The 11,087-nt window shown below is 44.0% G+C and overlaps 1 long non-coding RNA gene across 1 annotated transcript; it reads right to left on the bottom strand.

Annotated features, from left to right (window-relative positions):
- Positions 1 to 7,602: 7,602 nt before the first annotated feature.
- Positions 7,603 to 11,087, bottom strand: LOC111817085. Its single transcript, XR_002821356.1, has 2 exons — positions 11,046 to 11,087; positions 7,603 to 10,213 (listed from the first exon to the last, which is right to left on the bottom strand). It is a non-coding gene; the product is annotated as an uncharacterized LOC111817085 (long non-coding RNA).

Here is an 11,087-nt window from a genome sequence, read left to right as displayed (position 1 = left end):
AAAAAAAAGAATAAAGAATACAAGCCAGGTGTGGTGGTACATGCCTGTAATCCCAGCACTCTGGAGGCTGAGGCAGGAGGATTGTTGGGAGTTCAAGAACAGCCTGGGCTACAAAGTGAGCTCAAGACCAGCCTGAATTGCACAATGAAACCCTGTCTCAAAAAGACAAAAAAATCCACAAAATACTACCACTAAAAAACAACAAAGGGGCCAGGGGGATGGCTCAGTGGAATAAGCACTTCCCTGGCCAAGTGCAAGGGCCTGAGTTCAATCCCCGGTTCTGAAAACAACAACAACAACAACAACAACTACTACTACTACTACTACTACAATCAGGGGTGGTGGCACACATCTGTAATACCACCACTCAGGAGGTTGAGGCAGGAGGATCTGGAATTCTAGGCCAGCCTGAGCTACCAGTGAGTTTAAGGCCAATCTGTATTACAAAGTGAGACCGTTTCTCAAACAACACCACACACATACACACACCCTGGCATGAAAGAAGTGAAGTGCAGGAATTGAGCACAATCTCTCCTGAACCGCAAGGGCCCCTTGTAGTAGGGTCCTTATACCTATGGATCACTTTGGCCAACTCGAAGAAAGTCTGCCTTCTTATCTTCTAAAAACCGCTAAATAAAGTGGAACACTCATCTAAAGCAAGCAAGACTTTTCTTTTCTCGCTGCTGGTTGCTTGCACACCTTGTCTGGCTGACTTGGATAAACACAGCCACGTGACCACCCCGTGGGGGCAGTGAAGTTCTGAATGGAATGCAGCCTCTGCCGGTCCTGGGCTGAGCTGAGGCCCTGGCGTGGCTGTGGATTTATACTGGCAAAGAAGCCAAACAATGAGCTCATGGACAAGAATGCGGCCTGTGGGGAAGTCTGCGCCAGAGCAAACTGGTTTTTGAATCAGATGGGAATAGCTACAATCCAGTCTCCCACGGGAACAGGCTGAGGGAGAGAGGAGCCATCATTTAGCTTTCAGGGTGCAGTTGCTTCACTTTCTGGGTTGGTCTTTAAACTCTGCTCTGCAGAATATGTGGCTCACTGTATTCTGACCCGTGTGCTTTCCCTAGCCAGGCAGCGTGAAGTGCCCTGCCTGAGGCCACACTCTAGGGAACTGAATCCAAAACAGGTCTGTGCTGCCAACTCTGGGGTCTATGGTCCTGAGACAGTGTGGCTAGGTCTGCACTTCCACATTTATCAGCGGAGCCTTCATTTCTAAATAAACATAATCTACCCAGGATTTTTCTTCTGTGTGTGGTAGTTATTCGTCACACTTTTTTTTTTTTTTCCGGAACTGGGGATCGAACTCAGGCCCTTGCGCTTGCCAGGGAAGCGCTTATTCTACTGAGCCATCTCCCTGGCCCCAGGATTTTTCTTCTGTTTTGTTTTTTTGACCAGGAATTGAACCCAGGGCTCTCCCACTGAGCTATATCCCATAGCCCTTTATGAAACATCTTGAGACATGGTCCTTTTAAATCTTTTGGTTGTCCAGGGTAGGCTGGAAATTGTGATCCTCCTGACTCAGCCTCCTAAGAGTGCTAGGGTTCCAGATGCAAGCTGACAATTTGAGCTTTTACTAAGGATTTTTTTTTTTTTTTTTCCTTTTTGGTACCAGGAATCAAACTCATGACCCTGTGCTTGCCAGGCAGGCACTGTGCTGCTGAGCTATATCACCATTTTTCATTCATATACAATTCAGATTTCTTTTTTTTAAGGATTTTTTTAAAATTAATTAATTAATTTATTGTGTGTGTGTGTGTGTGTGTGTGTGTGTGTGTGTGTGTGTGTAGCCAGCTCAGCCCACCAGGGGGCGGGGCGGGCTGGCATGTGGTGTTGGGGATTGAACCGCGGTCCCTGTGCTTTTGCTTAGCTTAGCTTGTTCTAAGTAGGTGCTTCAGACCACTGAGCCATCTCACCAGCCTACAATTCAGATTTCTATTTAGACCAGGAAAATATTTCTCTCTCCCAGTATTTTTTTCTCCCCCTTTTTTTTATTTTTTGGCAGAACTGGGGATTGAACTCAGGCCCTTGCACTTGCCAGGTAAGTGCTTATTCTACTGAGCTATCTCTCCAGTCCCTCTTTCTCTTTAATGTAAGAACTACAATGGGGTAAGCCAGGCATGGTTGCACAAACCTGGAATTGCAGCACTCAGGAGGCTGAGGCAGGAGGATCACCCCAAGTTTGAGGCAAGCCTGGGCTACATGAGTCCAAGGCCAGACTGAACTGTATAGGAAACTCAAAAAATGAAAATAATAAAAAATGAAAACATATATTAACAGACAAAATATGGGAGAAAGATGACAGGGAGAGATGAATTTTTTTTTCAAAAAACCTACATCTGCACCCCACTCCATATATACAGATTCATGCTTCTGTGAATGTTTGTTTTGTCATCTTTTAAGATCCAACCCCAAATTTTCTTCTTTTCCTTTCTGCAGTACTAGGGATTAAACCTGGGGCCTCTGCCCTGAGCTACATCCTCAGCCTTCAAAAAATGTGTTTGGGGGGCCAGGGAGATGGCTTAGTAGAATAAGCACTACCCTGGTAAATGCAAGGGCCTGAGTTTAATCCTCGTTTGGGGTGGGGGGAAGTGTTTGGATTGTGGGACAGAGGAATTTGGACTTGTGATCTTCCTACCTCAACCCCCAAGACTGCTAAGATTATAGGTGGCCTCTACCAGATGCCTCGCTTCTGAAGTCTTAACACCCTATACTTACATAGACAGTTTGTTCTGATTGTCCCACCTTTATTTTTTGGTGCTGGGGACTGAACCCATGACCTGTGTTACGGCTTGTGTCTACATGTCCCTCTAAAGTCTCATATAGACACAGGGAGGGCTTTTTACTTTTTGGCAGAACCGGGGAATGAACTCAGGCCCTTGCGCTTGCCAGGAAAGCGCTTATTCTACTGAGCCATCTCCCGGTCCCCCACGGAGGGCATTTTATTTTTTTTTTAATTAATTAATTTATTTATGTGTGTGGGGAGGGGCAGCTCAGCCCACCAGGGGGCGGGGCTGGCTGGCATGTGGTGCTGGGGGATTGAAACACGTCCCTGTGCTTTGCTGAGCTTGTTCTAAGTAGGTGCTTTAGACCACTGAGCCCTCTCCTGGCCCCCCACGGAGGGCATTTTAAAGGTGCCAAGTGTGTGACTGATTCATGGTGCAATGCTAGGATTAAGTGCGCTAGGATTAAATAAATGTGGGTGACTACTAAATCAGTCCACTGACTGCTTTGACCACCCGAATCTTGGTGGTCTGGATAAGCGTATAAAAGGGACAGAAGCTGCTGCTAAGGTCACTCCCTTGCTTTGCTACCTTCTGTCAGCAATGAACTGTCTCTCTTCTGCGATGTTTTTCTACCACTCTACCCTGCCTTGGAGCCACCTGATTAGGGACTAAACCTCTAGAAACCATGGGCCAAAAAAGTCTCTTTTTAACACCCCCCCCCCCCTTTGGTACTGGGGATTGAACTCAAGACCCTGTACTTGCTGGGCAGGCACTTATGCCACAGAGCTATCGCCCCAGCCCAGCCTCCCTTCACTTTGGCATTTGGGTATTTTGTCTCAGCAATAAGAATGGTAGGGGCCGGGGAGATGGCTCAGTAGAATAAGTGCTTCCCTGGAGCACAAGGACCCAAGTTCAATCCCTGGTTCTGCAAAAAAAAAAAAAAAGAATGGTAACTAAGACAGCCTTGTATAATAAGGCCACAGCTGATTCACATTCTCACTTCTATCATACCAGGGACTGAACTCAGGCCCTTGAGCTTATGAGGCAAGCGCTTATTCTACTGAGCCATCTCCCTGGCCCACTTCTTTTTTTTCCTAGCACCTTGTACACTTTTTTGCTTTTTTTTTTTTTTTTAATTTTATTTATTTATGTGTGTGTGTATGGCCAGCTCAGCCCACCAGGGGTGGGGCTGGCTGGCATGTGGTGCTGGGGGATTCAACCGCGGTCCCTGTGCTTTGCTGAGCTTGTTCTAAGTAGGTGCTTTAGACCACTGAGCCATCTCACCAGCCCCACTTTTTTGCTTTTTGAGACAGGATCTCACTATGTAGTTCAGGCTGGCCTTGAACTCACTAGGTAGCCCAGGCAGCCTCAAATTAGTGGTGATCCTCCTGCCTCAGCCTCTCAAATGCTGGTATTACAAGTGTGTATCCTGCTGGCATGGTTTTTGTTTTTGTTTTTAAAGATACGGTCTCACTTTGAGATATGGCTCAGACCCACAGCCATCCTCCTGCCCCAGCCTCCTAATTGCTGGGATTACAGGTGTCCACACCACTTGAGGCACTTATTTTTATCCATGCCTGTCATTCTTTTTTTTTTTTTTGTGGAACCAGGGATTGAACTCAGGCCCTTGCACTTGCCAGGGAAGCACTTATTCTACTGAACCATCTCTCCGGCCCCATGCCCTTCATTCTTTTTTTTTTTTTTGTGGAACCAGGGATTGAACTCAGGCCCTTGCACTTGCCAGGGAAGCACTTATTCTACTGAACCATCTCTCCGGCCCCATGCCCTTCATTCTTTTTTTTTTGCTCCGAATGCCTTCAGGGCTGGAGTTGTGGGGATGGAACTACAGCGACCTGAGGCTGACAGCTTTGTGGAAGCAGCCACTTAAGGAACTGAGCTAGGGCCAGGGCCCCCCCCATCCCCGTCATTCTTATTAGATTGAGAGCTTTTACATTTTGTTTGCTTTCTCATTTTGTACATTCATTATATGTAAATTCTCCCACATGTATCTCCTAAGAACAAGGGTGTTGGATTACATAATATATTATACTCAAGAAGATATAAGCATGTGTGGTGGCGAACACCTATAATCCCAGCTGTTTAGGAGGCAGAGGCAGGAGGTCCAAATTCAAGACTAGTCTCCAGAAGCCAGACGAGGTAATACAAGGCTGGTTTAATCTCAGCACTCTGGCAGGGTAGGGCAAGAGGGATACAAGTTGAACCCAGCCTGGGCAATGGAACAGTTAAGCAAAATCTCATCTCAAGGAAAAAAAACAAAATAAGAATACCCAGTGTAAATATAAAGGTGCTGGGGATATAGCTCAAGGCCTTGAGTTCAATCCCCAGTACAAGTGGCCAAGGGTAGAACAAGGCATGGAGGCATACAAATAATTTTACCAGGTCAGTGTGAGCTATGTGGTGAGTTCTAGGTCAGCCTGAACTACATTGAGACCCTGTCTGAAAAAAACAACAAATGACACAAACCATGAAAATAAACACACATGCTTCTCGACTTAGTCAGATGGGATCATATCCTGGTAAATCACCCGACACTGAACGCAGCGTTAAGTCACAGTGACTTAAGGCTAACCTGTAGCTCATTAATCAGCAGCACAGTACGGGACATGCAGATGGCAGCTGTTCCCACATGACTGTGGCTGTCAAAGCCAGGGCTTGAGGCTGCAGCCAGATTCCCTAGGGTAGGGCACTGCATGTTATGGGTGTAGGACAAAACCAAACTTCATGTTGCTGGGTGTGCAAGCACACACCTGTGATCCCAGTGACTCTAATTGTCTAACTGGACAATATCTAGTTTGAGGCTAGCCTGAGCAACTTGTGTGCTGTTTAAAACTAAATTTTAAAGGCTACGTGTGAGAGCATGTCTATAGTCAAAGCAAAGATGGGTCACAAATTCCAGTCAAGCCTAAGGAATACAGCAACTGAGATTCTGTCTCAAAATAAAAAGTGGGCCAGGCATTGGGGCACACACCTATAATCCCAGGACTCAGGAGGCTGAGGCAGGAGGATCACTGAATTTGAGGGTCATGGCGAGTCAGAAGCCAGCCTGGGCTACAAAGTGAGTTCAAGGCTAGCCTGAGCTGCACAGCAAACCAGTCTCAAAAAAAAAAAAAAAAAAAAAAGCTGAATCATAAGTTGAGTACTCTATACTGGAAGATTTCCCAATGGTCAGGAGCTATTATTATACTATGCAGATAAAGAAACTATACATTAGAAGGTACAGTGTAGAAATCACAGATTTTTTTTCTCTTAACCGTCTAAGAATTACTAGTCAATGGGCTGGGAGATGGCTCAGTAGAATAAGTACTTCCCTGGCAAGCACAAGGGCCCCGAGTTCAATCGCTGGTTTGGGGGGGGGGGGGAGAATTACTAGTTAATTCTGGCTTTTTAAAAAAAAATTCTGGCCTGAAGGATGGTGCACAGAGCCGCCTTCTCCAGAGCCACAGTGGACATCTCACCAGCACTAAGTGCACAAGCCTGTGTGCACACTCAGGGCTCGCTGCTGGGCGACAATCATATGCAAAGTTCACATTTGCACATTTCCGTGGCAATCCAGCCCACTTTCAAGGTAGCTGAAACCATAGACCAGATAAGGTTTTCGAAACTGCTTTTTTGCTTGTTTTAGTTTTTTTTTTTTTTTTGGTGGTACTGGGGAATTCAACCCAGGGAGCTCCACACTGCATCCTCAATCCTATACCTCTATTAAAACAGGGTGAGGGCCAGGACGATAGGTCAGAGTGCTTGCCTGGCAAGCACAAGGTCGAGTTTGATCCCTAGTACTGGGCATGGTGGCACACAGCAGTAACCCTAGCACTCAAGACTTTTGAGACCAGCCATGTCTACCACGTGAGCCTGAACTGCAGGGTCTCAAGGGTGAGGGATACAGCTCCGTAGCATAAGCACCTACCTAGCAAGTACAAAGTCCTGAACCACACCTCAAATGTGCAATGCTCCTGGAGTGGCTGGGATTGCAGGTGCATCTTAGCTCCATTTTTGGAAGGGGGGAAAAAAAAAAGCTCTGGAACGCTAATAATTTTCTCAAAATCACAAAGGGGAAATGGAATGACGCTGTACTGAATACCCTTACCACAAAAATGTATGCACATTCAAGGTCAATAAAATTATCAGAACAGGAATTTTATTTCTGCAATTAAAGGGCTGACACAGGACTCCAAGTTGGATGCCAGCCTGGGGAAATCAGTGGTCCTTTCTCAAAAATGAGTTGGGATTTTTAGGGGTGTATGTGCTAGTAATCCAGCATGTAGGAGGCTGAGGCAGAAAGATCTTGAGTCCAAAGCCAGTCTGTACAAGATCCTATTTAATAAAAACAAAACCCCAGTATCTCAAAACAAAAAAAGCACAGGTTTTACTTCAGAAATGCAACTATCTATCTATCTATCTATCTATCTATCTATCTATCTATCTATCTATCTTTTTCTTTTTTTGGTGGAACTGGGGATTGAACTCAGGTCCAAATTCTACTGAACTATCTCCCTGGCCCACCAATGTTATTTATTTTTTTCTCAACAATATATTTAATAAAAAACCTGGCACTGAAGGGTAGCCTGAGCTGCATAGCTAGATCCCTCAAACAAATCCCCACACCTCCATGCCAGGCACACACCTGTGATCCCAGCCTGCAAGGCAGGAGGGTCATCCTCAATTCAAGGTCAGTACACTTCAAAATACAAAACCCAACACCTCTAGTTTAAAAAGAACTGTCCTTTGTCCTAAGGCAAATCAGCTTTGTGGGTGGGGCTCATACTTTCAACTCACCTACATACATTTGTTTTGGTGACTTTACTTAAAGGGCGGAAGAAAAGTGTCAAGGAGGAAAGACCCACACCACACCTTAATTTGAAAAGATTTATTTTTTTTTCCCCTCAGGAAGAACAGGAAGTTAGGGAAAGACACTACATTTTACAGCTCATTAATTTGTCGTTGGTCCTACTCTTTCCTGGCATAGCTGTGAAACCAAGGTGTTCACCCTTCCCAATTAAATGTATCCCACCACCTCTGGAGGACTGCGTATTTTTTCCCTGAGAGAAGCATAAGACAAACAGAAGTCACTGAGCACTATCCAAGCAGCCCCTCCCTTCCCATTTTGGAAGATTCTCTCTGAACTACACAACCAGTCAGCACTTTACAAGACCACGTGCCTCTTCTTCCAGTAAATCAACTGTAATCCCCCACCCTTCCCCCACACATCCCTTTCCCCAATCTCTTGGGCTCTGCAAACCCTCACTGCCCTGGACCCAAACCATCCACTGAGATTCCTCTTACACTTCAGCCTTCACGAAGCCAGGCTCCTGCACACCAATTAATTCACACTCATTTTCACAACAGGTACGGGAAGGTTTTTTTAGTCACCTTAACCAGATTGTAAGGTTAAAAACTACATAAAGTGCTTTTAGGTTAAGAGAAGACATGATATAAATAAGTGGCCTGTGAACAAGGATAAATACATAGGTAAAATAGCTCTAGCAAGATGACTTTATGGCTCCGAGGACAGGCAGGGCATTTTTCCCTGCTACATTCTTAGTCACTTTATGCCTATTTTTATCTGGTGTGCAGACTAAAGGTCCCATGGAGACTGAAGCTTTCAAATGACTCTAGCTTCAACACAGCAGCTTTCTGCAGTTTTCCAACAGCTTCTAAATAACTTTCAGGTTTAACACAGCCCACCTCTTAACAGAAATTTAAGTGAGCATATTCAAATGCAAATATTTTAGAAAGCCACGTTACCTCTCTGAAAATTTCTAACAGGATTTTTGAATTCTTCCTAAAGATAGGCTAAAGCAACTGCAAGATACCAGGGAAGGAGTTCCTCCCATCCCATGACTGTTATGTCACAACACCCATGGTATCCCTATCTCCCGAGGGACAAAACCCATGATAGATGAAGGGCTGTTAACTGGGAGGGTGGGGTGGGCTAATTAGGTTCCCAGTAGGGGTGCATAGTGCTGAACATTAAAAGGGCAGATAAAGAGTTCAAAAGAAGGCCGAGCAATGATGTAGAACTGGATCTAAGTATCCGCAGAGGGAGCAGAACTAGCAGCACGTACTTCAAAGGACAGAAAATACAGTAAATTCAGATTTGGTCTCAGACCCAGAGATGCCAATGCACATTTCAAAACAAAGCTTGGTAATCATTAATAGAAAAGAAACTTGTTAAGTATTTCTTTTATTTGCATACTAGGCTTAAACCTGTGTTTAACAAGCAAGCCCAGTATTAATTAGCACCATTAGACCCTGGCCTGCTTTTGCAAGCCATCACTTTACAAATTAAAACAAGGAATCAAATGTCTCTCACACACAATGCTCACTTGGAACAGCTGAAAATTGTTCAGTGAAAGCTTTAAAGATGAGCTCATGAATTCAGTTTTAAATTGTATAAGTTAAACGAGGTCAGATTTAAGAACTCATAAGTTGTCTAATCAGAGCCCACTATTTTTAAGATATCAGCCCACCCTCCCCCAGAAGCCATATAAGGAATATTTACCAAAATCAGACTGGAAAATTAAACCCTGCATAGTTATGAATCAGATTTGTTCCAGTACAACCAGGCTGCATACACATAACTTTAGTTAGTTCTGTATACATTCTAGAACTGACCAGGACAAAGCTCTGAATAGAAAAGCTGTAAGAAATAGATTGCTAACTACAGAAGTTGCAAACTTCAAAAGGGTATGAAAAAAACTACTGTTAATTTGATATACTTTGTCCAAATACTTTCTGTAAAAATATATACAATTTTTACAGACAAATACAAGTTACTTTTGTTTTAAAAACTGAGACTATTCCATATTTCTAACTATTGTTGGTCTACTCAAGAAGTACACTGGGGAAGTGAATTACAGAGGAAAAGCTGCCCTTCACATGCTGCTCCACCGCACTGAGGCGTGTGGTCAGAGTTCAACTCCTTGTAGCTTAAATCCACTTTATGCACAAGTCACTAGCATTGTTAGTGCTTCTTTGACAGGAGACAATTGATGACTTGGTGGGTATATTTAATGACTTTTATGACTAGCTGGCTACTGGCCACTCCTCTGGCTTTACACAAAGAAATCAAGTCTTTCCACCCTATCACCTTCGCTACATCTCGAAGTCTTTCACAGTCTCACAGTTTGTTGCTGAAACTGCACTTTGCTTCTTTCACACTGTGGCTCTTGAAGGGGACTTCTTCTCCCATGACTGGCAGCCATCATGTTCTTGCTTTCTGGCCTCTTTGAAGTTGCTGCTTGGACAGCTTCAAGCCCACCAGCTTCATAAATACTTTGCTTTCACAGAAGTATAATGTTTTGGCGCCTGGGGTTGTTTAACAGTCAACTATTGCACTTACAAGGCTATCTTATTAGATATGCCAAACCAGCTCCTACTCCAGCAACACCTGCAAAAGCCAGCAGCACATTTCTGATGCCGCCTTCTAGATCCTCTACGTGGAAGAACTCCACAAACCCATCCTAGAAAACAAAAAGAGAAGCACATTTTCAAGTATGGGTTTCTGTTGTCTTAGTAACACAATATACACAGAAATGATGAATTTACTGTCGAAGGTATTCCCCAAAACAATGACAAACCAATTATTCTTACACTGCAAAACAAAACACATTTCTGGTAACCTTCAGTAAGTGGGCACTCACAGGATTAAGACGTAGTTTCACTGAAATACTTGCTCATATTAGCATAATCTAAAAAAAAATCCCATTATGTACAAGCCAAAGTATCTTCCCTACCCTTAAATCTCTACTACCTGATATGCCAGCTGTGTAATTAGTATTTCTCAGTGTGGGGCCGGGGAGATGGCTCAGTGGAATAAACACTTCCCTGGCAAGTGCAGGGGCCTGAGTTCAAACCCCAGTTCCGCAAAAAAAAAAAAAAAAAAAAAAAGTTATTTCTCAGTGTGGTTAGGTATATCCTGCTTCAGTTATATGGGTGTTAACGCTTACAATGCAGGCTCCATCCCATGTATATACATAATTGAGGGGCACTTTAGAAATATCTTTTAGTTACCATCCCCAGATGACTAATTTCTTCATGGTTTGAATCCAGAGATCTGAAGATTATCCAACTGAATTACAACAATTACCTACAGAAAATCAGGACTTTTGATACATATCACTTCTCTTATGAAACCACTACTTAACACAAACAACCAGATATGTGAAGAGCTCAGGAAATTGGGTCAAGGTTCACAGAAACCTTAAAACCTTCAGCTACTTCCTTCTTTCCCAGAAACTCCTTCATTCCATTTCCACTCCTCCAAGATTCTCTTCATCCATAAGCTGAACTTACCCAGCCTCTTTGTTTGACTAGCCAGTCCCTTTTTGTGTGTAC

The sequence above is a fragment of the Octodon degus genome, unplaced genomic scaffold (assembly GCF_000260255.1).
Source record: "Octodon degus isolate 3935 unplaced genomic scaffold, OctDeg1.0 scaffold00048, whole genome shotgun sequence".
Classification (NCBI taxonomy): Eukaryota; Metazoa; Chordata; class Mammalia; order Rodentia; family Octodontidae; genus Octodon; species Octodon degus.
The sequence above is the reverse complement of the archived record's forward strand: the minus strand, read 5'-3'. Positions and strand labels throughout refer to the sequence as shown.